This window comes from Apodemus sylvaticus, chromosome 9, assembly GCF_947179515.1.
Source record: "Apodemus sylvaticus chromosome 9, mApoSyl1.1, whole genome shotgun sequence".
NCBI lineage: Eukaryota > Metazoa > Chordata > Mammalia > Rodentia > Muridae > Apodemus > Apodemus sylvaticus.
This window is the reverse complement of record NC_067480.1, coordinates 72,234,791-72,255,757: the sequence shown is the minus strand read 5'-3', so window position 1 is coordinate 72,255,757 and position 20,967 is coordinate 72,234,791. Positions and strand designations below refer to the sequence as shown.

The 20,967-nt window shown below is 58.5% G+C and overlaps 1 protein-coding gene across 9 annotated transcripts in view; it reads left to right on the top strand.

Annotated features, from left to right (window-relative positions):
- Nucleotides 1-3,266: 3,266 nt before the first annotated feature.
- The window catches only part of Ptprs (protein tyrosine phosphatase receptor type S), a 62,783-nt gene continuing 45,082 nt past the window's right edge, over nt 3,267-20,967 (top strand). For 4 of the 9 annotated variants that reach the window (XM_052191818.1, XM_052191817.1, XM_052191816.1 and 1 more), the window contains exon 1: nt 17,676-17,793. The gene's annotated coding sequence lies outside the window, so the exon portion shown is untranslated. Of the gene's footprint in view, nt 3,369-17,674; nt 17,794-20,967 lie in introns of those variants that run through there. The other 5 variants (XM_052191814.1, XM_052191811.1, XM_052191820.1 and 2 more) reach the window with 3 other exon arrangements.

Here is a 20,967-nt window from a genome sequence, read left to right as displayed (position 1 = left end):
CCAACTACTGTAGCTACCACCAGAGGGCAGCAGTGAACACAGGGTCAGCTTGCGGAGTATTGCCCTCCATAGCACCCACCTTCCTCCACAGCAAAAGTCCTTCCGCATCCCACTCTGCCCCACCCCTCCTGCTCCCTCCTCCTGGGATCTGCTGTAGTCACAAAGGTTTCCGGGCTCCTCCAGCTCTGGCCCCGTCCTGTCCTGGACCTTTTCTAACATCGCTAGCATTTGTCAATGGAGACCATGTTTACTTAGTTAGAGCTTGTGGTGGTACACCAGTCGTTTCAGCATCTAGGAGGATGAGACAAGAAGATGGGAAATTTGAGGTCAACCTTGCTTAGTGAAACTATCCCAAACAGACAAAAAAACAAAAACAAAAAACAAACAAACAAACAAACCCCAAGCATATCCCAGAGTCCCACAATGCCTCCTGTCTGGCAGCCTCAGTTTCTCTTGCTGTAACACAGATGATGGGGGCTGCACTTTCTGGGCACCCCTGAATCACGGACTGTGGCCTTCCTGACCTGGTCCCAGCCACCCATGACAGCACGGACTTTGAACTGTGTTTGTAGACATGGGCTCGAGTTTCTGTCCTATGGTGGAACTCAAGCCCTCTGCCCAAGCTAGACCCAATTCCTGCCCATAGTCCTTCTGGTATTTTTATTTTGAGAAAAAAGCTCTTTGTCTCAGGCTGACTTTAAGTTCATCCTACAATGGAGGCTGACTTAAAGTCCCTCACCCCAGTCTCTGCCACCTAGGGGCATGAGCTCTAATCACAGGATCCCCGCTCAGCTAGAAGAATCCTGTTTGTAGACACTAAGCACATCCCTGGAATGAAAGAAAGAATGAAAGAATGAAAGAAAGAAAGAAAGAAAGAAAGAAAGAAAGAAAGAAAGAAAGGAAGGAAGATAAAACAAGAAATAATCACCAGGCACTGGAAGGTGCTAAGAAGAGGGTGGCATCTGGGGAGAGCCCTTCCTGTCCCACTAGCTCAGGAGGGAAGGAATGTTCCAGAACAAACTTTTCACCCAACGACGAGTCACACCACCCTCTGTGTGCCAGGCTGGGCAGAAACTAGAAGTTTAGAGCCCACTGGGTCCCGCCCTGGGGCCAACACAGCCCCCTCCAGAGATCAGTTCTGCTGGTCTGCTCAAACATGGCCACTGCTCAGCACCTCCCCTGAGGGGACTGAATGTGGCAAGAATGACAGAATATGCCAAAATCAGTGTGCAAAGTTAAGCTTTGAGCCCACCTTGTCACCTGAGCCATGTCCCAAGCCCCTCACTGGGGAATTCTAGGCTCCACTCCTTTAGGTGATTGGTAGGATGCCTCCCCTCAGCCTTCCTACAGCCCTAAGTCACCTGCCGGCCGTGGCCACACAGAGACGGGACATCAAGGCACTTACCAGAGCAAGGAGACTCATGAGAAGCAAACCCAGGGTCATGACATCGTTTCTAACGATGAGAAGGCCACATCAACGCAATATCTATCGGGAACAGTCTGTCAGGAAGTGGTGCTGGGAATGGCCGTCTCTGGGCAGTGAAAAGAACATCTGGCTAGGCTGAGGACCAGCACGTGGAAGGGCCCTGGGGCAGGCCGGAACCTGTGTGGGAGGAGTAGGAGCAAGGTAGGAGCAGGAGGAGGCTGCTGTACCTGAAGCAGAGGCAGCCGCGGTGGCCCTACGTGGTAACCCACATTGGGTTGATGTATTGTTGCCTGTCTATGTCCTGTCAGCTGCAGGCCGATTGTTCTATTTTGTTACTTCTGTGTAAATGGCACTTAACACAGCCCGGATCTGACGCTGGATGAATGACCACCGAGAGCGTCCAAACTCTCAGACCCGCTACAGTTTACATGTTCCCCTTCGCTGCCCACGAGGACCCGGGGGCAGAAGCGGTTACTCAGTCCGGACAAACAAGGCAGGCCTGGTTCCCTCCCTGATGGACGACCGGTCTGCTCTGGCACGGCCAGCCCTGCCGGCATCCAGCCCCATAGCACATGAGTACACACTGTGTGCAGTCAGCAATGCCACACACCTGCAGGGACTGTGCAAGGGCGCAGCACCTGTGTGCCACACCGGGCATCTCCACGGAGTACCCAAACTTCAAGTACGAGGCGTGCACAATCAACTGCACTAAGGGCCCCTGATCACTGTGCAAAACTCCGGCACCTACTACGTGCTCCAGTCTCGACTAGCATTTGGGGTATGGACCACATCCGCCGATCAGGGTCACCCCAGTCAGGCAAGAGGACAAAGCCGGCTCTGCTACACTGGCCGCGGTGCAGGCGCTGGGAAGCCCTGTTCTTAATTTAGGCTCCTTGTCAATTATTCATGGCGCTCTTCCCCGTTTATGACCCAGTCTTTCCGCCCGGACTCTTCGGCTCCAGGCTCTTGCTCATGTCTCCAGCTCTGAGCCCGATGAATGAATTCCAGAGGAGGAAAAAAACATATTGTAAAATAAAATCGTTTCATTGTTTGAGGAAGGGTCTCAGTGTGCAGTCCACGCCGGACTCACACTTGCAGCAATCCTCCTGCTGCTGTCTAAAAGTTATGCACCCCCCCCATGCCCGTGACTACTTTTTTCTTTAAGGTGATTTTCAGTCTTTTGCTGCTTCTTCATTTGTTTGGCATGTCTAGTAACTCCGTGGACATGGTGGCACATGAGTGTGGAGGCCGTGCCAACCAGAGGCGTCAGATTCCTCCTTCCACTGTGGGGCTTTGGGGGATTGAAGTCTGGTTCTCAGGCGTGGGCAGCAAACGCCTCTATGTGCCGAGCCATTTTGAGTCCCCACCCCCATTTTGTTTTTCTTTTAATGCCAGGGTTATCCTGCTTTTCCCAAGCTGGTCTCAAATTCATTGTTATACCAGGCTGTTCAAAAACGACGTCCTCCTGCATCAGCCTCTTCAGCCAGCAAGGTGGGCTTGATGGGAAAGATTTTAGGGGGAGGATATTTTGGCCAAAGGAAGGAGAATGGGGTGACAGGCGAGGTGGGGGGTGTCAGGTCGTTCTCAGTGTAACTTAAGGCCATCATGGGCCACATTAGAACTTGAGTTTAAAGGAAATCCAGGGGAAACAGGCCGGGCCACGTGCCCCACGTCCCACGTGCTCCCGGGATCTTCTACAGGCTCCCGAGGCACGTGACCCAGCAGCGCCTCCTCACTGGGCAGGCCTCTGCGCGCAGGCGCAGTGCTCTACACGGCCAGGCCCCAGGGCCGCGGCGGCGGAAGGGGTGACGTCACCGGCTGGGGGCGCGCGAGCCGCAGTGGGGTTTTGCCCCGCCCGCCAGGCAGCTCGGGCCGCGCGCGCACGCGGAGCCGCCGGAGCCCGGGCCGACCCGGTGCCGGGAGCAGCATGCGGAGCCCGCAGGTACTATGGTGCACGGGGCGCACGGGGCGCGCGGGGGACACGGGGGCGGGGTGGGTGGCGCCGGCTTTGTGCTTCCAAGCTTCTCGGCCTTTGTGCTCTGAAGGGGGTCCGGGCTGCAGCCTTATTCGGATTCGGCAAGAGGGAGAGTGATGTGGAGGACCTGGAGGGATGGAGCTGGAGGAATGGGGACCGCGAGGGATGTGGACCCAGAGGGACAGGGACCCACAGAGACGGGAACCGGTAAAGACAGGGACCAGGAGGGATGAGGACGCGCGCGGGCGACTTGGCCCATGCCCAGGGTCACCGACTGCATCAGCCGGGTGGGGATGCGGTGTGCGGTGCGCGGTGTCAGCGTCTGCAGCCCGGGCCAGGCGCCTCAGCTCACCTGGGGCTTTGGTTCCACCCTTCTGCGGTCCGGGCGCCCCCAACTCCCGACCTCCCCCTGCTCTGGTTTTGGGACTCCTCATCCACCCGTCCTCGCGATGCAGGAGCCCATGGGGGGAACCCCGGGGAGCCAGCCTGCGGCCCTGAGGCCCCCGGTACACCCCAAGAGCCCCCCGACTGGCTGATGGTGGTGACGTCACCGGGGGCGGGGACTGGGGCGCAGAAGGAAATGGGGTCCGAGAGCAGGTACCCCCGGTTGCAATGCGAGCTGGGTCAGGGCCAAGTTCCCCGCTCTTCGTGGAGCCTCCTCACCCCCAAACCCCAGCACCAGCAAGGATCCTTTTGATTGCCACACCCCCAAGTCCTGGTCCGTTACCCCCTTGCCCTGCTCTTAAATCTGCCTCCCGATGCCCCCCGAAAACCTGCAGCAGGTGTAAGCGCCCGTCTTCCCGGACACCCCCCACCTCATCCCTTCCTCACTTCCCCGGTGTCTCCTGGCCTGGCAGGGGTTCCCTTACGTTCACTTTCTAACCTGATCAAGGATGTCCCTCCCCCAGCAAGCCGTCCTTGATGCTCACAGGGAGACCTCTGAGGTGTCCCACGCCAGGACAGGCACTCGGGACCCAAAGAATGTGCTACAGAGCAAGAGGGATCCCGAGGGTGTTAGATCGGTGGACACATCCTCTTCACCCATCTTTCTGCACCTGGATCCTGGGTCCTGGCTTCTGTGCCCCCCGGGGGTTGCTGCTGTCCCTACGGTGCAGAGAACGTCTGTCTGCTTTGTCTGGGCTAGCCTGGGACCCTCGTACTCGGGCTCTGGCCCCTCTCGCCAGCTGCGACTCCTTCCTTCATTAAAGGCAGGGTAGTGAAAACTGCCATTTGCATAGGCTCCCCTCCCCCTCCCCAGTCTTTTCTCCTTTCTTTGTGTCCCTCCCCCTGTCAATCTCCAGCTGCCTTCTGTCCCTGCTCCTGCCTTCTGCCAGCTGATTTCTTGGCGGCTGCAGGCGGGCAGCTGGAGCTGGGGGCGGCTTCCCGCCCCGGCCAACCCCAGAGTCCCCAGCTCGGAACTGTGGGGGGGGGGGGGGACTTAGGTCCCAGATAACGTCTGTGCCTGGCCTCCGGTCCGTCTCCCTGCCCATCGTGCCTGGGTCTCCAGAGACCCACAAAGTCCCGTTCTGGCCCCGTGGGGTTCCAGGGAGGATGGGGGGGACACACCCTCACCATGACATTGCATTTCTTCTTGGGGACAGTTCTCCCACCCCCAGTCCCCCGGGGGGAACCAGCCACCCGCCACTGAGATTGCTTTGAGCATCCTCCTAATTGGGCTCAGGGCGAGCGAACCATCACGGGAGCCCGGGCTGCCAGGCGAGCTCTGCAGCTGGTATTGCGCCCTGGAGGGTGACATCCGTGTCCCCAGAGGCTTGGGGGGCTGTAGCCAGGTGCCAGTCTTGGGGCGGCGCCCGCAGGGGACAGCGATGCTGGCCGGGTGTGGCCAGGAAGGCTGTGCTGTCTGTCTGCGGGTCCTATGGGATTGGGGACTCTTGGTTCGTGGCAGGTTCCCAGAAGGGGACCCCACATCCACTGTCTCCAGGCTGCAGTGTGGCGGTGACTCTCCACACACTGGATTAGTCTCAGAGCCTCTGGGGCCCTTGTCTTCACCTCAGGGAGTTGGGGTGTCCCCATGTCCCTCGGGGACTCGAAGGCGGCCAAGTGCCTCTTGGTGACTCGGTTTCCCCTGCTGTGTTGACTCTGTGTGTTTCTTGGTGTCCGCAGACCTGTGGCCTCTCTGATGTCCCCACCTGCAGCGTTGCGCTGGCCCCAAGTTCACCTGTTCCCTGTGCCTCAGCCACCGCGTGGGGGTGGGGGGAGGGAGAAAGTTCGGGGTGGGGGCGAGCCGGAGGAAAAGCCTAAAAATAAAGATAGATATTTATAAACCCGCCGGGTGGGTCGGGGGACACCTAGCAGTGCTGAGCCCTGTCTGTCGTCTGAGCCCCACTCGTTTGCTTGTAACTTAGCCAGAGGGGAGAGTCTTGGGATCTGGTTGGGATAGTAGAATATTGCGTGGTTGTGGTTTCCTTTCTGGGGTGTCCCTCAACCGAGGGTCCCACATGAGGGAGAGCTATGCACTTAAGATAGGACTGTCCCCGTCTGCTCTGCATCCCAGGGCTCAGCTCTAGCCCTCTCTGGTCCAGCATTTGGAAGAGGAAAGGCCACCAGGTCCCTGCCACTTTCTCTCCCTTGCATCTGACGTCCCAGAATCTGGAAGTCGCAGGAGGAGGAGGAGGAGGAGGCCGCCCTTCCTCTGTCCTCTGTGGCCAGTGCTGGGGGTCGTGGGGGAGGCTGCACTTGGCCGACAGCCACACCACGACCAAGATCCACCGGAGGGTCCTTAACAAAGACTCGGGACGCACCAACAGGGGCAGAGTCTCCCTGAAATAGGGACAATGGGGCTGGGAGGAGGGGCAGAACTGCTGCGGGGAGCCAGGGCTGTGGGGCTGCTGAGGGGAGGATCGAGCCGCTGGGGAGCGAGGACCACAGATTGGGGGAGCTGCGTGGGAGGCTCAGGGAGCCCTTGGACTTTAGGGATTAGGGGCTGTGATTTGCGAAGAATGAACAGAGAGGGTAATTTTGTCTAATGTCGCACAGCACGACAGTGATGTCAGGGTCGCCCAATCGTGAATTTTGGGACCACACGTGGCTTCCCTGCTTTTCTTACATTTAAAAAAAAATACATAATAGCGCCCTGTCTCTGACACCCGGAGGTGTCGGGTCGTGTCGTCTTCCAGGCGTTCAGGCGACAGTCGACTCCGCTTTAATTTAGTATTTTCTTCTTCCTTCTGCGCTGCCCCGCCCCCCTCCGCCTGCCGGAGCTGCGGATTGACGCATTTCTCCATGGGACCTGTAGTTGAGAACAAACCTGGGGCTTGGCTTCTCCCGCCCGTGCCCTGCTCTCAGCCCTACCCGCCTCCTTGGAGCCGACTAAAGCGTCCCCCCTCTTTTGGGAGATCCCCTGTGCTTTTGGGCGACCTCACCCGGTCCCCGGTGCTCTGCTGTGCCACACCTGCTGGGTTTCCAGACCACGCTGTGTCTCGCTGCCACCTAACCTGTCCCAGGCTGCCCAGGGGGAAGCCGGCCGTGACCTCGGGTGGGCAGGACCGGATGTTGCCTCCGTGGGGTTGTCTCCCTGTGTGTCCCACGCCTGTGGGTGTTTAATCGAATAATTAACCCCGTGATTAGCAAATAAAAGGATGTGCGATGAGGACCCCTCGCTGTGATTGCGGGGTGGCCTGTGCTTACACTAGACGGAGGCCCAGAGACGGTCCTGTGTTTGCTTCACACAGCCTGCGAGCGGTACTCTGGGAGTTAGAGAAAGGATAGTCCAAAGGTTCAAATCTCACATCTGCGGCTTGCTGGCTGCGGTCTGGGGACAGCTGCTCGACCTCTGTGCTGTTGTGTTTTCCCCTCCTCTGCGAATACAAGGGACTGCACCCACCCAGGGCTTGTCGGGAATGTAGACACTGGGCGCTCAGCGGTGTTAGGACCACGGGTGCCTTGCTGTCTTGAGGTTTGTTACTGATTTTTGCATGAGACTTCCTCATGAGTCTGTGCTCCCTGGCATCCCCCAGCCTCATCCGCAGCCCCTCCAGAGCCACGGATGACTCAGCGCTGCAAACTGGGGCGTTCCCTGCTGCTGGCTGCCTAACCAGGCTGCCCCACTTTTGCGGGGCCGTGGGGGGCCCGAGGTAGGCGGGAATGACCTCCGCGGGGCTCTGGAATTCCCAGAGACATGGAGGGACTGGGCCTTCCTTCAGCTCCTAGATGGGAGGCTCAGAGGAGTGAGGCTAGCCTGGGCTACCACATCCAGAAAAGGAGTCAACGAAAGGGCTCAGTGGGTAAGTGCTTGCGGCCACACTGGAAGCAAGAACCGCCTCGTGGCTAAAATGGATAAAACAGAGTTGATTTTAAAAAGTGCAAAAAGGAAACACTCGGTTGGTTTCCCAGAATTCTCCTGCATTAGCAGGGACATCGGATCTGAGGAAAGGGTCTAGGATGGCCCAAAGAGGGAGATGATGTTCCTGAGGCCACATCGCATAGTGCAATCAGCTAGGCCAGTGCAGTAGAGGAGACTAGGAACCTCCTAGTAGTTAAAAGGGGGAAACCGAGTCAGGAAGCCACAGGGAAAAAGCAGCTTCTCAGTGGTCGATGTCATCCCAGCACTCAGGATGTGGAGGCAGGAGGATCAGGAGTTCAAGGTCATCCTGGGCTACATGGAGGGGGGGATTGAGGCTAGCCTGAGCTCCATGTCATCTGTGTCCCAGTACTCACTCTGTGTCAGTCTGTGTCACATGTCACATCCCCACTGGCGTGGAATCAGGCATTGTACTCCAGGCCCCGGGTCTCTGGCCTCCAGAGGACCTAACAGAGCGAGCGCTAACTCTAAGTCTGAGGCAGCCCCCCTCCCCAGCACCGCCCTCCACAGGCCGTGACCCATCTACACAGGAGTCACGCATGCCCCTCAGTTTCCCCAGCTGTCAGTGCGTGTGTCTATATTATCCCAGGGATCCTTCAGTGCTGGGGACAGCTGGTGACGAGTGGGTGGCGGTGCCAGGGGCCTGGACTACAGGGTCGTTCACATTCCCGTGAGCCCTCCTACAGGCCCAGGCCACTGAGAGATGAGGCCTTACCTAGAGCGGGTTAGCGACTTTTCCACGGTCACACAGCTGGCAGAACTGAGGGTCAGCAGCCCAGGGGCAGCCGAGCAGGCAGGGAGCCATGGGCAGCAGGGACTGGAGCCCCTTGAGTGGAGCCTGTGTCCTGCGGATGGAGAAACTGTCGCCCAAGGATGGGGAGAGTATTGGAAGGCTGGGACCTCTGGTTTTCGGCGACCATGGAGCCCACGGATTCCTCTTTGGACAAGAGCCCTGTAGTTGGGTTTTGTTCCCGGCTAGCTGTGTGATCTTGAGACAGTTGCTAAGTGTTTCTGGTCAGCATGCTTTTCCAGAAGCTTTTCCCTGGGGTTTCCGGGGCGTCTTCCACATCTCCCTGGCCATGCAACCTCATGACCTTGCCCTCATGCAGCGCGAGGGACATTGGTCTGGGCTGTCACCGTCTGTCTGGGCTGTCATCGTCTGGGTGCCCTTCTGGCCTTGGCCAACGGCCATGAAAGCGGGTGCAGGGGGATTGCTGTGTGACCTCTCAGCTGCTGCAGGGGGATTGCTGTGTGACCTCTCAGCTGCATTCTGCGGCATCTGGCCCAGAGAGGAGCCATCCAGTGCCTGAGGAGTCAACACTGGAAAGGCCAATTGAGGTGCTGCCCTGTGACCCCGTGACCTCGTGACCCAGTGACCCGGGCACTGGGGGGTGGGGGAGGAGCCGTAGCGCACCCAATCAGCGAGCTCCAGGTTCAGGTGGGGCGCTGGGAGTCGCATGACCAGGGCTCCAGCTTCAAGGCCCTGGAGTGTACTGTGGACTATGGCCTTAGTTTCCCCAGTGAGAGGAACAAGAGACGGCATCGGGGTTCTGTGACACCAGGAAGCACGGGAACCTCCCACCCCCTCCCGTGTCCCCACCCCCTCCTGTTTCCCTTTGCCCCCCTTTCATCTTCCTCCTGAGTCCTCCCTCCCGTGGCCCTCCTCCGGTGCTCCCTCTCTGGTCCCGCCGACTGCACCGCTGGAGCCTGGGGGAGGGGCTCCTTCCCGAACTCAATTAATGAACCCGTTAGAAGCTATTTATTTTCCTGACATTTGTTTACAGAGGAGAAAGAGACAAATTGTTGGTGGCGCCTGAGGGGCCAGGACGCAGCGGGTGGCTTCGGTGACCCTGCGGGCGTGGATGGGGTGACGGGGTAACCGGGCCCTTGCGGCCCCTGCAGAGTTCTTGGTAGTGTGCGGGGAGGCAGCGCGGAGGTGGCGGGCCGTGCTCTTGTGGCCGCCTTGAGCCACGGACGTTATGGACGACGGTGCTTCTCTAGAGGAGCCTGCGTGTGGCTGGCATCCCCCCAAACCTGGGGTTCTCTGAGAATGAGGTGCTCGTGGGGGTAAGGGTGCCGGTGGAGGAAGTCCGGCAGGTGCTGTCTCTGCTCCAGGTTCCCCGCTGGGTGCTCTGAGCACAGTACTCTTAAATTCATCCAGCCGCTTTGCCTTGGGAGTACTACAGTCTTTTCTGTCGAGGGTCAGAGAGGGGGTGCAAGCGTCCAGAGTCCACAGCAGGTACTGATGGGCCGTGCTCAGGCTGACACCGAGCTTGGGGACCCCTCCCTGTCCCCAAGTCCCCACCACCTGCCTGTCAGCCTCTCAGGCCTGTCTCTAGGCTTGTCTCAGAGCTTGGGGCTTGCCAGGAGAAAAGCAGTTTCCGGTGTCCCCAGGCTCTGTGGAGACCCCTCCCATTAAGCTCACTCAGTCCCAGCTCCCACCCCACCTCTCCTTCAGCCCCCTCCTTCCTCTGCCCACCATCTCCAGTCCCCTTCTTTCCCCCAGGTCAAAGGCCGTGTCTTCCCAGTGGGCCCCGGGGCTCTGCTAGTCCCTGACCTCAGTCTCTTCTCCCCCCTCCCCTTCCCCTCCCTCTTTCTCCCTTCTATCCTTGTCCCCTCCTCTCTTCTCTCCCGTGCCCTCCCCTCCTTCCTGCTCCCCTCCCTCCCCAGCTCAGGCCTTAGCCCTGCCCCACACAGCTCCTCCCTCTGCCTCAGCCTGCACACAGTAGGGCCCTCTCCACAGGTCTAGCCTGTCCTCAAAGGACAGGAACTGACTGATTCCTCTCTGGCCTTGGCCAGTCCCAGGCTGCAGCTCCTCCTCCCACACTGCTTCTCACCTTGGCCTCCTGAAATAGCCTGGTCCTGAGTTCCTGCGGGCAGGCGGGCGGGCGGGCGCTGCCCACGGGTGTGACAGATGTGATGGGATGGCCTGCTGCTGCAGAAATGGCTGCTGTTGGGATCCCGCCCTTGATGTTGAGGAAGCCACAGGACCACGTGTCACTGAGGATGTGGCTACTGATGAGTCCAGCTGGTAAGGGGGAACGGTGACCCATGTCTTGTCTGGAGCCCAGGACCAGGTCTCATCTCAGTGTCCCCTCTCCAGTGCTGTGTGACCTCAGGCATGCTGTGTGACCTTGGGCAAATGTTGAGCCCTCTCTGTGCTGGTTGGGTGGCTGGCCCTAAGGCTGGGCTCCTCTTCTGCTAGCCTGGGATGGACAGGGCGACTGCTCTGCTCTGACCACCCAACAGCAGGTTCTGGGCGCTACAGCAGGAGACTGCTGGGGTGGGGGACATGGATGGGGAAACAGACCCAGGGGTGGGGTGGAGACTGGTTGTGAAGTCCACACATGGTGCTAACTGCAACTCCAGCTCGGGACCTGACGCCACCTTCTGGCCTCCACAGGCGCTGCACCCAGGTGCACGGACACACAGAAGCTTTATTTTATGAACGCTTCTTTGGGAGGATGTGAGTGTGCTGCTGGCCCGGAGCTGGGGCCTGAAGCCGCTTTCCACTGTTTGTGTACATATGTGCTTACAGGGTCCTAGTGTCCCTGTCACAGTCCCAGTCACAGTCCTCCAGAGACACAAACTGATGTGAGGTGCAGACACTTCCTGGGGGAACCTGGGCTGGCTGAAGAGCTGAGGGTTGAATACTTCACCAGCCTGAGGGGGAGAGAAAGGCAGTCCCACCTCCACTAATGGCGAGCAGTAGGCTTGTAGCTGGAGGGGGTGGTGAAGACTGGGGTATTCTACAATAATGGGTATACTGCCCAGAGAGGCCAGGCTGCTTATCTGAGGCTGCACAGCAAGGCTACAGGTCAGGATTGGAACCCAGGGTCTGCATGCTAAGCAGGACAGGTTGCCCCAGTGAGGGGGACTGAAGCTCATAGGAGGCGAGAGCCTTGGAGAGCTCTAGTGGTGCCCTGGGGAGGGAAGTGCTTTGTGCAGCACCCAGGGTGAGCACAGATCAACTCCTGGGTCAGACAGACGAGGTGGGAAGCTCTGGGCTGCTTGAGCCCAGCCCAGCGTTGGCCACGGACTGCACAGCTCACAGCACAGCTCCCCCCCATCTGTCCCCACCCCCTGGGCTGCCAGCTCTGGCTTGTTGGTTTCCAGACTCCCCTGGCTCCAGGCCTGCCCTCATCCCACCTCCTTCAGTCTGCACCCTGGCCCATGCCAGCTGGCCCTGCTGGCCAGGGCCCCTCAGTGGGCATCCCCCTGCTTCCATTCAGGGTTTCTTCTGCCCCCCCCCGTATTTCCCACTAATGAGGGGAAAGAGGGAGGGAGAGAGGGAGGGAAATTATATACACACACGAACATGTAGAAATTAGTTTAGGATCTGGGCCAAGAGCCACTTGCGCTTGGCCGGGCATTGTGGGTAATTCATTGCTCATTACCATAAGGAGCTGGGCCGACAGGCTGAGGGGCTTTTGTTTAAGATTCTGATGAATATATGATCTCCCTCCCAGCTCAGGTCCCCACCCATCCTCATCCCCCAGGGCTCCTCCCCCACCCTCATCCCCCCCAGGATTCCACCCCATCCTCATCCCCCAGGACCCCCACCCCCACCCTCATCCCCCCAGGACTCCCCACCCCCACCCTCATCCCCCCCCAGGACTCCACCCCATCCTCATCCCTCAGGACCCCCACCCACATCCTCATCCCCCCCAGTACTCCACCCCACCCTCATCCCCCAGGACTCCCCACCCCCACCCTCATCCCCCCAGGACTCCCCACCCCCACCCTCATTCCCCCAGGACTCCCCACCCCATCCTCATCACCCCAGGACTCCCCACCCCCACCCTCATCCCCCCCAGGACTCCACCCCCATCCTCATCCCCCAGGACTCCACCCCATCCTCATACCCCCCAGGACTCCACCCCATCCTCATGCCCCCCAGGACTCCACCCCATCCTCATACCCCCCAGGACTCCACCCCATCCTCATGCCCCCCAGGACTCCACCCCATCCTCATACCCCCCAGGACTCCACCCCATCCTCATGCCCCCAGGACTCCACCCCCATCCTCATACCCCCCAGGATTCCACCCCATCCTCATGCCCCCCAGGACTCTACCCCATCCTCATGCCCCCCAGGACTCCACCCAATCCTCATGCCCCCCAGGACTCAACCCCATCCTCATGCCCCCCAGGACTCCACCCCATCCTCATGCCCCCCAGGACTCCACCCCATCCTGGCTGCCCCTGACCCCAAGAGTCTCTGTGGATTCGGAGGCTCTGGCCTTAGTCCTTCCAACCTTGGTGGGTTTGGGGGTTTGCCTTTCTACATAGTTTATTTTTCCATATCATAGTATAATTACCCCACTTTCCCCCTCCTCCCTCCCTCATGGTCTGAGGCGGGTCTCACAGGCCTGGATTTGCTGATTGGCAAGGCTGCCTCAGCAGCAAAGCCCACGATCCCCATCTCGGCTTCTTTGGCGGGTGCTGGGGTGTGTTTCTCGAGTTTGTGTAGCAGACATTTCACTGTCTCCTGGCCCGGTCCCCGTTTCCCCTCAGTGTGAGTTTGGAGGTTCTGATGACATGACCCCATGAGCAGTAGGGGACCCCTCCTCCCCGGCAGAGGGAGTGTTGGTTTCTCTGGGGATGGAAGTGTCTTTTGGTTTGAGTTTATGTTTGGTTTTTCTTCCTTTTTTAAAATTTACTTTTTATTTTTATTTATTTTTTTGACCTTGCACTGTAGCCCAGGCTGAGCTCCAACTCCTGGCAATCCTCCTGCCTCAGCTCCCTGAATGCTGGTATAACTGGCATGCCTCACCCGGTATTGGGGGGGGGCTCTCTTGCTCCCTTTCCTGGGAGCTGCCCTGAGGCTTGAAGTGTGGCAGCTGCAGCTGGGGTGAACTTGGTGCTGTCCTGCCTTCCAGCTCAGGCCGGCCATGCTGATACCTAGAAGCCTGTGTGGCAGGCAGGCCTCCCCCAGCCCAGAGCCCCTCGTGCGCATGCGCGTGCGTGTGTGAGGCACAACTATGTTCCTCCCCTTGCGCTTAATTCCTCACTTCACCTGAAAATAGCCTTTTTTTTTTGTACATTTTTTATCCTTTATTTATTTATTTTAAACTCCAGATTTTACTCCCTTCCCGGTCCACCCTCAGACTGTTCCACATTCCATACCTCCTTCCCCACCCCATACCTGTCTCCATGAGGATGTCCCCAGCCCCCAACTCCCACCCCACCCTACCTCTAAACTCCCTGGGGCCTCCAGTCTCTTGAGGATTAGGTGCATCTTCTCTGACTGAACCCAGACCCAGCAGGCCTCTGCTGTATATGTGTTGGGGGCCTCACATCAGCTGGTGTGTGCTGCCTGATTGGTGGTTCGGTGTTTGACCTCCAGCAGAAAATCAGGGCATCAAGTGAGGGGTGGGTTGCCATCCCACAGTCACAACTCTGACCCATAATTGTTCCTGTCTGAAAGAACTGCGGGGATGGAAATGGAGAGGAGCCTGAGGAAAAGAAGGTCTAGCGACAGGCCCATAGTGGGATCCAGCTCAAGGGGAGGCCCCAGGGCCTGACTCTATTACTGAGACTATGGAGAACTCACAAAAAGGGACCTAGCATGACTGCCCTGTGATCCTCACACTCAGGAGTCAGAGGCAGGAGGATCTCTAAATAGTGAATTGGAGGCCAGCCTGGGGCTACTTGGCGTCTGCAGCTGAACAACTGCCCACCTACCCCGTCCCGCCCAGGCTCCTCCCCACTAACCCTGTCTGTCTCACAGGGGTAGGGGCCATCGCCCTCCTCTTCCTGTGTGTGGGCGTCCTGTGTTGTTCTGTGTCAAATGACCGCTAGGTGGTCTGTCGTCGCCTGAGGGAGCACTGCCCTGTGCTCTCAGCCCTCAGCTTAGAGCCTGCTACACACCAGGTACTCTGAATGACCATGATGGGGTGAGAGAGGACGCAGCCTCACAAAGGCCCTGGGGTAGGAAAGACCCCACTAGCATGGTGGAGAAGCAGGGAGGGGGGAGGGAGTCAGGGACGAGGGAAGAAGGATACAGGGAGGAGCAGTGACGCTGGATATAACCTCACCTGAAAGGCTTTTGGATTTATCCCAAACGAAAGGAAGATTGTGGTGCCTGCAGGTAGGGCGGACCTGACTGGTAACAATTGCTGGCAAGCTTCCGGGTATGTCTATGGTGGGACACATGGGTGGGGTCATGCCAGTCTGCACAAGCTGCCGCCCCAGGCTACATGTTCTGTGTTGGGCCTGGCAGCTGTGAGGATGCATGCCATTCAACAGACCGGTTCCTGGAGAAGTGGGGAGCAGAGCCCCAGGTGTGGTGGGGGGTGCTGAAGGGACTGGAGGCCTTCGCAGCGGCGGTGTTGCTTGCAGACCCCACTCAAGCAGATCCAGAAGCAGAGAGGGCGGGAGAACCCTCTCACCCGTGCCACTATGAGTGAGGTCACCCATTCTCGGAGGTCTCCAGCCCGAGCCACGGGGTCTGGGGACTCTGTAGTAACCCTGACTGTGTTTATCATGGAGCACAAGTAGCAGGGACTATACTCAGGGACACAGCAGCATGTGGTCTCGGGAGGGTAAACCTGCATGTCAGAAGTCAGGTGTTACAGGTGTGGTGGTAACCTCCACCCTCTCTCTAGCACTTCTGCACACAGTAGGTGCTTAGTATGTGTTCTGGGGAAAGAGTGTGCGCTCGTGGCTGGGCACGCTGTCTCTGCCCTGGCTCTGTGAATTCTGGGTAACTCTTATTTCCCCCTTTCTGCTGATGTTGGCGAATTTTCTCTTGCATGGGACTGTTTCATAATTAGAAGAAAAGTTATTTTGAAAAAACAAAAATTATACCCCAACATCCCAGCTGCAGGAGCTGCTGATGTGATCCGTCCTATGTCCATTTCCAAGGATGGTGACATCCTGGTGGAGATGGAGGACATGGTGACAGCAGGTTCCTGAGCCCTTGGGTCAGTGCTCAAGTGCTCACCTTTAAGGGAGCCTTATGCTGGAGTTAGGCTATCCCAGCCTCAGATCCCTTAACAGCCAGGCCCTGGGAAGATGAACTCTACCCAGAATTCACCTGTGCCGCCTCTGCCTGGACCAGCCTTGTGCCTCCATCCAGGGCACCTGACTCCCACCTGTAGTCTTCTCCCTCCTGCCCACACCTCTGTGGCTCCTGCATCCCTTGGGGTTAAAACTCAGAGCTCTGCCCTCTCCTGCTTCAGCTCCTTGCTCCAGCCACACAGGCCTCCTGGCTGCTCTTTCAAAATGACAGGCTCTGCTACCCCCAGGGCCTTTGCACAGCTAGCTGTGCCTTTACCTGGAATGTTCTTTTCCAAGCACCCCTGGCCCTCCTTTCCACATGGATCTCATTCCTACACAGCCAGTCATTTATCCACAACTCGAAGTAGGCTCTTGGAAACTTTGTTTTACAAATATTGAGGTGCCACTGTTGTGACAAGGGCAGGAGTGATGTGACTGTCATCCTGACCCTGTGCTGATATTGGGGATGGGGTGGGGCTGGAGGGGTGATAGTGACAGATCTAAGCTGCTCCATCAGGGGATGCCTGATGTAGAGGCAGTGCTGTGACCAGCTGTTAACACGTGGGGTCACCAGTGCTGTGACCTGTGGAGACAGACACCTGGCTCACATTTCCCTGACTTATATGGGGGTGGCTGTCCCAGCCCAGTGTGGTTACCATGGTGAAAAGGGGTCAGGATGTCAGCTCCATACCTCGGCTAAGAGAAGGGTTTGCTAGCCCTTGGCTACTGCCCCCTGTGTGCTGGGCAGTCAAGAGTGTTCCCATTTGCACCACACAGTTCAAGGAACTTGGGCAGGTAGATATCCTATCAAGTCTTGTGAGTTGAGTTGCTGGAGGCCTTTGTATGCCTGGGCCCACCCAGACAGGATTTTGTTGTTTGCTTTTGGGGACTGGCCAGCCTCACACTTGCTACATGCCTGTCAGGGCAGGCATCCTTCCCGGGGTTGTCGTCTGTAGGTCACTGTGTCCTGTGCCAACTGGGTGGGAGGGGACCTTCTCTAGTCCCAGGTATATCAGAGGGGCTTTAAGTTCGTGGTGTGCCGTCCTGATCTTTGAAACATAGGGAAGGGGTTCCCCTACTATCCGCCGGGTTTGAAGCCGGGTAGGCTAGGCGGCGCGCAGAGAGAGTCAGGCAGCATCTGTTTCCAATCTGGCCCACGGCTGGGCGGGAGCATTGGGCACCAGGTTCCCAGGATGCGGGAAATAGAGGTTTGGGCTGGCTTGGGGCTCCTGGACCTTTCGGCCCCGCCTGCATCTGTCGCTACGATGAGAACCCGGTCAGAGGTGCCATTCCCCCAACCCCGCTGGGGGGGGGGGTGTTACTTCGCCTCACTTCCGGCCGGTGACCCTCCTCCCTCTAACCCCTTCTAGACCCTCAGAAGCCAGAGCCAGGCCTCTGGGAGCCACACCTCTAACCCGGCTTCGTGCCAGAAAGCCACGCCCAACCCAAAAGCTCCGCCCTGCAGAGCCCTAGCCCTACCGCTCCCCCTACCCTGGAGTCGCCTAGTCCCTAAAATCCTCCCCGAAAGGCCACGCCCCCAGCCAGCCATTCTCTTCCAACTCCATCGGAATCTCCGCCCGGTCAGGTCTTGGAGCCTCAGCCCGCCCCCAGATCCCTCTCCTGCATCTGCCCTCAGCCTGCTATTGCGAGGCTCCGCCCCCCAGTCTACCTTATAAGCACCGCCCTCAGCCTACCGTGGAAGCTCGGCCTACCTTCAGGAAGCCCCGCCCCTCAGCCAGTCTTCCCTAGAACACCCCTCACCCCCCACGCCTGCCTCCCGTAGCTCCCCATCCTCCTGAATCTGCCCATAGCCTGCCACTGCCCGTAGGCCCTACCCCTTAGGCGGCTTCCTCAGAAGCTACGCTTTCAGACAAACGGACTCGGAAACCCCGCCTCTTGCCCCTCCCTTCGGAATCTCCGGGCCCTCCCCCGCTGGCCAGGCTCCGCCCCTGGCTCCACCGCCGCTCTATTGCCTGCGCCAAGTCTTCGCCGTGCTGGGCCGGCATAGACGGACCCACGGACAAACGGACCGCGCAGCGAGCGGCGCAGCCTGGACCTCGCAGCCGCGGTGAGTCATTTGGGCCGACTGCGTCTCCGCCCGGCCTTTGTCACCATACTGGCGTCCCCTATAGAGTCCGGGGACTCCCGTGTCCCTGCGCGCCCGACCTCGGAGATACTCGGTCGCGATCGGGGACGTTCGGGTGCAACCGGAGCCGCTCGGGTCTCTCTCGGCCCCGCGCGCGCTTCGCCCTCGCCCCGCACTTGGCTGAGCTCGGGACCGTTATACTTCGAGGTCCCCTCCCCCACCCGGGGGCGGAGTCCGTGGACCACAGAGGGATCAGGCGGGGAGGGGGGGGAGAGGCGCAGGGAGCACAGAAACTTTCCCGCTCGCCGCGCCCGGGGGCCGCCTGCACCCCCGGAGGATCCTGGGGCCCAAGGGGGTCCTGGCCACTCCCCTGTGTACCCCACGGTTTCACGTGGTCCCCTGCCTTGGCTCCTCCTGTCTCCAGAGCTTGGCTCTGCAGCCTCAGTTTCCCCTTTGAGAGTGTCTTGGATTTGAGTTTCATTCCAGTTTTGCAAAGGGAAGTGGGGGATTGGGCTGGGAATGTGTATTTGGGACAGTGCCTCGCCAGTGGGTTTGGGAATACACCCAGTGTGTCCAGGGTGGGGATCTTGAGGGATGTGGGGCTGAGGTTTCATGGAGAACAGGGAAGGGTATGCAGCTTGCAAGGAACCACACGCAGCAACAGGACAGCTCAGAGGCAGAGGAATGGGAGACTGGGTTATGGTGGATGTAGGTGTGAGCTACAGCGGATTCTAGAGAGGAACTGAGATCCTGAGGGGATAGGGGGCCGGTTTCTTAGGTCTTGAAGGATGTGATGTTGGGGCTCAGAGGACTGAACCAGGATAATAGGGAGAGTGCCAGGGAAGGAAGTCCTGTTACTTCAGTGCAGCCCTTTGGGGACAGCGACCCCAACCCTGATCAGTTTTCTTTCCTGACTGGTAGGTGTGATTGGCTTCTCTGTGTGGCTGGGCGTGACGGAACTTAGGCCACACCCACCCACTCCTGGCCCTCTTGTCAACTCAATAGATCCATAGTAATTAAAGCCAGTTCTGGGTGGGGAAATGCCAGCTTGGGAGCATTTCCTCATGGAGGGCACCGGCCTGAGAGACTGGTTGGCTGCAGAAGTGTGCCCTGTGGGGGCTTGGCCTCTTGGCCAAGCGATTCCACTGTGTCCCTCCTGGCTGACACCCTAGTGATCTGCGGACACTCACTTGCCCTCAGAGTCTCTGAGCTCCTTCTAGCATCATCTGTAGATCAGAGATGGGGCATGAGAGTCATGGGCCTGTCGGAGAGTTTCAGCTTCCTGCATTTCCTGGGGCGTGGAATGTGGGGCGTGGGGGCGGCGTGCCCCTTGTCCTGGTGACCCAGAGCCTGTGTATCATCATGCTTTGGGGCCACGCTGGCATACAAAGCCGGCTCCAGGCCCCGTGACCTGTGCTCTGGCACCCACGTGATTGCTGCTCGTGAGTGCAGTGCGGGAACCCTCAGAGGCCACTGACCTGCGAAGCTCAGTGCAGCTTTCTCCCATGCTCACATTCCACCTGAGAGCCTTAGAGAGCTCTAATAGCTCCTAAGCCTCAGTTTCCCCTTCCGCAAAGCAGGCAGGACCTGCCTCTAGCCAGCTTTTTAAGAACAATAGAATTCTTGACTAATGGCTGGAAGAGTGCCAAGATCCTCAGTTTCCCCCAACTGATAATTATAGATCATGTTATATCCAGGTGTGTGTGCAAAGGACCTAGGGCAGACAGACCAGCTTGGGTTGACACATGGGTCCTGTCCCCCTCCTGGCAAACCCTTCAAGGAGGATTGTGGTGTGACAGACCCTGGGACTTCCTGTCTGCATGGGTACAGTGTACAGCTATTTCCTTAGTTGCTCTTTCTGCCTCTACCCCACACCCCAATAAGCCTTGGGATGGCTGTGGAGATGTCCTCCCATTCCCTCAGCCTGTGTCTGTTAGATCCCACTCTATCCCCATGCAGTGCAAATCTGGGACCCTGAGTGGCTGAAGTGGTGAGCTACTTTGGGGACATCCCCTACGCATGCTGTTACCATGGGACCCCCCTCCTAAGCCTCGCAGGCTTATGTGGTTCCTCAGTTTCACCAGAGGCTCTCTCAAGGTTTGTCTGAGTCATCTGGGCCTAACCCCTCCTGTCCTTGTTGTATCTACCTATAGGTGCCCAGGGTTGGGTTGGTGTGTAAGGTCAGCTGGTCCCTGGCTGGCATGACTCTCCTTCTTCTGAGTCCCCCAGGGCTGTGGTGGGTCCCAGGCCAGGGGCTGACCGGAGCCTTGTCTGTCCACCTGGCTGTCAGTAGATCGCGTCTGTGGCAGGCAGTTATGTGCAGTCTGACTTTGCAGGCTTGCGTTTGGTGTGAAGGGACCTGGTTGAGGGTGCTCAGTGAGCCACGTCCCAACACCCTTGAAGGGCGTATGCAGACTGCCTGCCGCAGCCCCACTGTGTGCATCCCACTGTGGTCCTGGACATAAATCCTATCCTCCATTTATCTCTGGGCTTGTGGTCTGACTGTGTACAAATTAGACTGGGTGTAGAAGGGGCGTCCCCAACTTGGCAGTCTGCCTGTGTGAATGGTAGGACTTGATGTTTCTGTGTGTCCACAGCCTGATTATTTCCAGATCCCCTTGCTCTATAATTAGTTCCCTGGCTGGGTCAGCTTGCAGCCTGATTGTGTGCCTGGGTCTGTCTACTGTCTGACTGGCTCTGTGTGTCTGTCTGACTGTGGTCTGACTCTGGATATGGAGCCCCTCTTCCTCTTCCCCATCTGTGCCCTCCTGGGACTGGGTGAGGTGACCACAGCTGGGTATTTTGGGAGGCGCAATCATAGGGTCACCGGATCACTATGCTCCTCCGTCCACCCCATGAGCGTAGCTCACGGCCTCTCCGTGGCCGCTCCACCCCAGTGCTCTGGCTTGGGGCAGTGCGACCTCCAGGGCACTGCTGGTCCTGGGTCTGAGGTGTGCATGATGGATGTTCTGCCCTGGAACTTAGGTCTGTGTGGGAAACCGAGTAAAATGTCTGTCATTTCTGGGCAGGATGGTGGTGAGGATGGAGCATTAGCTGTCCTGGGGGCTGAGGGAGCTGTGGCCGGTGTTAGGTCAGAATAAGGTGTTGAGGAAGGATAGGTCTGGAGCAGGTATTGGGGTTCAGCTTTGGGTTGGA